This window comes from Orycteropus afer, unplaced genomic scaffold (genome assembly GCF_000298275.1).
Source record: "Orycteropus afer afer isolate SDZICR_OR568_19922 unplaced genomic scaffold, OryAfe1.0 scaffold00030, whole genome shotgun sequence".
In the NCBI taxonomy this organism is placed as follows: domain Eukaryota; kingdom Metazoa; phylum Chordata; class Mammalia; order Tubulidentata; family Orycteropodidae; genus Orycteropus; species Orycteropus afer.
Window position 1 is genome coordinate 15,871,622 of NW_006921617.1, and position 6,665 is coordinate 15,878,286.

A 6,665-nucleotide genomic window follows, 5' to 3' on the forward strand; every position below is an offset into this window, starting at 1 on the left:
GGTGGCTGCAATGATGGGCTCAAGTATAGCAGGGATTGTGGGGCTGGTGCGGGATTGGGCAGTGTTTCGTTCTGCTGTGCATGGGTTGGAAACGACTCGACGGCACTTAACAACAACAACATGCAGATCACTCAACCTAGAATAACCTACGCACATACTCTATGGTAATACATCTCTTAGAGCAATAGACCACAGGGCACCAGAGGACCAACATTCAAATTGAGGAAATGCAGGACAAATAGGATTGCTTAAATATGAGGGGCACAGGGGGAGGGTTACTGGGTAGGGAGGGGAGGAGACTGGGTTAGGGTTGGATATGGTAAATGGGGAGTGAAACTAAATGTACACATAACATTGAATGTAAAACAAGCTCTTAATAATCATATTAATAATAAAAGTGGAAGAGATTTTCATTCATTTATCAATTAAATATTTATTGAGCATAATTCTTTGACAGAACTTCAGCTAAGCGTTAGGAAAAATAATGAACATCCTAGCTCCTATTCTTAAGGAAAAAAAAAAACAATGTAAATGGGTATATTAATTTATGTATTACTATGTTGCTGTTGTTAGGTGCTGTAGAATCACTTCCAACTCATAGAGACTTGTATATAACAAAACCAAAACACTGCTTGGTCCTGTGTCATCCTCACAATCATTGCTATATTTTCAGCCACTTTCTAAACCACTGGCATAGAGGTGTTTATTTACATATACATCTGAAATCTTGTGGCTATCAGGCACTGTGTACTAGATGTTTTTGAGGGATCAATGATTAAGAGTCAGTGCCTGCCCTCAAGGATATTTTAGCTAATGGGGTGTATAAAACCAAAAACCAAACCCACTGTCATCAAGTCGATTCCAGCTCATAGCAACCCCCATTGGGTTTCCCAAGTGGTAAATCTTTATGGAAGTAGATTGCCCAGTCTTCTTTCTGCGAAGTGGCTGGTTGGTTTGAACCACCATCCTTCTGGTTTAGCAGTCAAATGCCTTAGACACTGTACCACCAGATTCCTTATGGGGTATATAGGAGGTTAAAGGGAGCTCTGGTAGCATAGTGCCTAAGGCACTTGACTGCTAACCAGAAAGCTGGCGGTTCAAACCCACCAGCCACTCCTCGGAAGGAAGATGGGGCAATGTACTTCCATAGTGATACTGCCTCAGAAACTCAAGGAGGGTTGCTATGAGTCGGGTCCGACTTGACAGCACATAACAACAACAACAACAGGTTAAAATACAATATATAACATGTTATAATGTGGTATGTGTAAAGTGTATTGGAACATTTGAATGAGTGTCCAAGTATTTTTTGAACATCCAAGGAAAATTTCTTGGATGTATCATGAAGGAGAGTCAAAATTTCTGGGGGAAATAATTGGGAAAGTTTATGCCAAGCAGAGGTAGACTGTGACAGTATGTGGATTATTGTGAGGAATGAGGCTGAAAAGGCAGATGAGAGCCATGCTTTGTACATCAGGTAAAGGACTTATTCTACCTGGGTCATTATTCTTTGCTCCCTGATCTCTTATCCAGGGATCCCGATTTATACCTTTTGACATTTTTGAACTTTGGGTTTCACCCTATTTTGACAATACTATCTGCTTGTTTCTCTTGGCTTTGGTTGGTCTTCTTGGTCTTTGTCTCTGATGTTCCTGAAGCTTGGTACATTCTGTCCCTTTCCTGCTGAGAGCTCTTGGGTCTGGGCTGGACATCTTGAAATCTTCCAGGAAGTAAGAGAGTCATAAGTAAGTCAACTTGAATTCTTTCTTTATGAAAAGAGTTTATTACCTGGGAATCAGGTATATTTATTACAAGGTGTATTGGCTAGATCATGGTATCTTTTTCAATAAGCACCATCTCAGTGTACATTTCTTTTCCCCCTCAGTTTCTGTTATTGTTTGGCTAATATTCTTGACTCAAATCATGCAATAAATTTTTTTTTGTTGTGATGTCATACAATACTAATGTATACACTATCATGTCTAGTATGAAGTAAACAAAAACCATGACAAAATATTCTTCTGATAATAAAATTAGGTCATTCAATTTCTTTTCCCTAATTTGTGATATTTGGAATATTTATTTTCTTCTTGTTCTCCTTATCTGAATTTCCTACTGATCACTTTTGCGAATTTCTTACCACTCACTTTTGGTAATTTCCCACTTTTTTTCCTTTAAAATTTTGATTCTAATTTATGTCGGATGTTATATCCATGTACTTAAAATATTAAATGAGTTTTTTGACTTTAGTGCTCCCCCTACAATTGTCCTTTTCTGCTGCTATGTATGAAAAGTTGGGGTAATATAATTTCTTTGCCTCTAAGCACTGTTACTCACTGTTGTTGTGTTGATTTTGACTCATAATGACTCCTTGGGTTTCTGAGGTGTTATCTTTATGGAAGTAGATTGCCAAATCTTTCTTCTGAGGAGTGGCTGATGGGTTTGAACTGCCGGACTTGTGGTTAGCAGTCCAATGCCTTCGGCACTATGCCACTAGAGCTCCTAAACACTGTTAGGTACATATTTTAGAAAATTCTATTTGGCATTCAAAAAGGGTAAGTTTTTGTTGAGAACTCTGGGTGGAGTATAAAAGGGATATGTTAGAAATTTTAATAATGTAGCTGCAATATAGATAATTGTGTATTTAGAGTTTGGGGTTTATCGCCTAAGAATCATAGATTATTCTTTCTTACACAAAAAAATTATAAAATCACTTAGCTTTCTAAGAAAGCCAAAGTTTTCCAGATTTCCTGTTCCTAGACAGTCAAGAATATATTTGAAAATAATACAAATAGCATTGGAAGTTTTTTAAAATTAATTTTTTGATACAAACAAAACCAATTATCTTAGTCTAAATTCAGATGCAACATTGGTTTATTCATAATTATGGTAGAATTTTTTTTGGGGACCATATCTACATATCAGTGCTTAACCTTGTCTAAAAGATAGCTGGTAACACAAAATCTTTATGAAGCCAGTACAATATGGTGAAAAGAACATTATATTTGTAGCCAATTGTCTTGGGCTCTAATTTTGCCTGTGTGACCTTGCAAAAGTCATTTGGTATGTTCTTATCTGAAAAATGAAAGGTTACACTAGATGATCTTTATGGAACTTCCACAGAAAAGTTCCAAAAATATATCTTTGCTAGAGAGGGAGGTATTGTTGGCGATAGACACCCACACACCTCTGATCCCCTGAAGGAAAATGCAGAAAACATCAGGGTAAGAAATTCTTTAATTTAGATTTGACATGTAAATAATATAATACTAAAAAGAACTCTCTTGTCATCCTGAGGTTCAGTCAGAAAATGAAATATTTTTTCTCTTCGATTCTCATTTTCTTCGTGGACTTCTTCAAGCTCCCTAGATTATTTATTTATTTATTTATTTTTAATGAAGAACTTCAAATATCTTACACTATATTTTTTAATCTCTACATTTATGTTAATAATAGGACATAAGTTATTTATTCACTATTAGGTCCAAACTTTTGTTAAAATGTTAATTAGTGTTGAGCTGCAGTCATTAGAGTAAATCCATCTGTAACAAAGCACTGAGGTTTGTGACTAGAATAAATTGTTATATAGTGAAAACAATGACCATGGGTGACTCCCACAGTGATATTCTCAAACGGTGTAAACAATGTAAGGCTATAAATACCTGGCTATCAAGGGAACAAGCAGTTAAATACATGTAAATGTATCTATGCATTTGCTAGGGTGATATCATGCTGTTACATACATTTTCTTACTGCCTTAACATTTTCTTGTTTAAGGTGGAGGCCATGTAAGAATCCTGTTGCAATGTCACTGTGTATAATTACTGGGCAGCCAGCAGCAATTTTTAAAGCAAATTTCACACTATCTTTGAGACTAGTGTCATACATTGCTAGTTTATATTAGTTTGTGAAAGTTATTTATATATCAGACACTTTAAATTAATGACAGTTAGCATTCTATTACTAGTCCTGGGAATTTATGTTTGCAAAGGTGATATAGCTACAAATAGGTATGGTAAACAAAGATAAAATGTTTAGATTTTTATTTTCTTTTGTGGAAAATCACTCATTAATTATTTTCACCCTTTAAAGTTTTTTCATTAGAGCCTGAAGGTCAGCTTCCAATATTCACTGGAAAATAAGTAGCATGATGTAAGTTGAGCTTCCCTACAGGAAGCTCCCTACCCCATGTCAATTACATCAGTGTCTCCTATGCAGGTTTCTTCCTTCTGAGTTTTGATCCCATTTTTCAGAATGACTTTCAAGTAACACATAGGTAGGGGTTTTGTGGTTACTAGAAGACCCCTCATCCCCAACACACATCCTAAGGATAATAAGGGACAGATAAAAAGGGTAATCCTAATGTCCCTACTATTTACTATAAAATCCCATTTTTATTCTTCCCTTCTTAAAAAGTACCTTAGACAAGGTAGTGATAGGCTGATTTGTCAAGAATCCATGAAGATAATTAAGCTATGGTGGGATCAGGGTAGCTCAGGCAGGGCTTAGAGCTTGGGTAAGATGCATAGTCAGCAGGCAGAGATCTGGACAGAGCAAGATGTCAGTAGGGTTGAGGATAAATAAAAGCTTATTTAGAAGCAGGAATCAAGGTGGGATGTGCACACAAGAAAAACAAGGGTTTAGTTGTTAGGCAGAATTTGAGTGGAAATATAGGAAGGCCAGCGCTAGAAGCCATTTTTTTCTCTAGTCAGCATGAAAGACGACTTCCAAAGAAGCCTCTGAGGCAGGCATTTGTCCTGGCAGTTGCCTCTGGAAGAACAGATAAGACAATGATAAGAATTCTTGGTCCAGTGATCAGAGGCTTGCTAATATGCCAGTAACACAGTACCACATTCTGAAATGGATTTGAAGTGGTTCATAATTGGCTAATGCTTATTTGTGTGTACTTTAGAAATACATTGTTTAGTATATTATGATTTGTGCATTACTTGGGGTTTTGAGGTTGAACAATAAAGGTTGTCTTCAAACACAGGAATCATATGATAATATCTTGTAGGCCTCTATTGAACTGGGAGGCAATAAGTTATAATGGTTAAGAGCACAACTCTGGTAGCGTAGTGCCTAAGCACTTGACTGCTAACCAGAGGCTGGTGGTTCAAACTCACCAGCCACTCCTTGGAAGGAAGATGGGGCAATCTACTTCTGTAGTGATACTGCCTCAGAAACCCAAGGAGGGGTTGCTATGAGTCGGATCCGACTTGATGGCACATAACAACAACAACAACATGGGCAAATATCAGCTTCTGCACTTCCTAGTTACCTGAGTTACTTAATCTTTCTGAGATAGAGTGTTTATGTCATGAGCACACTCCATTTGTAACACGTTGTTGTTGTTATGTGCTGTCGAGTCAGACCCGACTCATAGCGACCCGTCCTTGGGTTTCCGAGGCAGTATCACAGCACATAGATGATAAATATAGTACACACATTGTAGGTTGTTGAGAGAATTAAACATAGATAGTTATTATTACTATTATTAATATCATATATTAGCAGTTGTTGTTAGCTGCCATTAATTCAAATCTGACTCATGTCAACCTTATGCACAACCGAACAAAATGTTGCTGAGTCCTGCATCATCTTCACAATTGCCACAATGCTTGAGTCAGTTGTGGCTATTGTGTCAATCTATCTCACTAAGGGTCTTCCACATCCTTGCTGGCCCTCTGCTTCACCAAACATGATGTCTTCCCCTAGTGATCGATCCTTTCTGATGATGTGTCAAAAGCAAGCAAATCAGACAATGTTCTGTTGCAATCAATAATTTTTTCATTGACTAATTTTCAGCAGTAGATTGCCAGCCTTTTCTTACTGGTCTGTTTTTGTCTGGAAGCTCTCTAAAACCTGTCCATTATGAGGACCCTTCTTGTATTTGAAATACCAGTGGCATAGCTTCTGGCACCATAGCAGCACATATCACCATGATGTGGCAAATTGATGGATGGGTGGTGATGGACATCCTATACAATCCTACTTATTTCATCAGATTTTCCAAAAACTGGCCTCATCATCACATGATCCTGAGGATCTTGATAAAAATCTTAATTCTGCCAGACTTATTTGTATAAAAGCCTTTATTAAAGTTATCAGATAATAGTTTCCACATCAGAAAAGGTTGGTAAAGCCTCTATGCTTTTATGAAAACCACCATTAAAATAAGTTATAAAACAAGCTAAAAGGTTGGCAAACCTAGGGGTATAAATGTGTCCAGATCCTTCAGTAACCAAAGTTAAGATTAGCAACTTCAACCTCCAGATGTGTACAGTGGTTTCAGCCTTGGTGGCTTCATAACCATGTAAGAAAATAAACTGGAACAGTCCTATTTGAGTTTACTATGCAGTAATACAGTAAAGATATATGAAGGAGATGGGGGGAATAGAAACATGTTTCCTATAAAATCACATACTTGAATATTTAAATCACTAGTTGAATCACAAAGAATGTTTCAAGATCTATCCTGAAGTACAATGCTGTCAGTGATAGGATAATAATCATATGCCTACAAGGAATACCAGTTAAGACTACTATTATTCAAATTTATGCACCAGCCACCAAAGCCAAAGACAAGGAAATTAAAGATTTTTACCAACTTCTGCAGTCTGAAATTGACCGAACATGCAATCAAGATGTGCTGATTATCACTG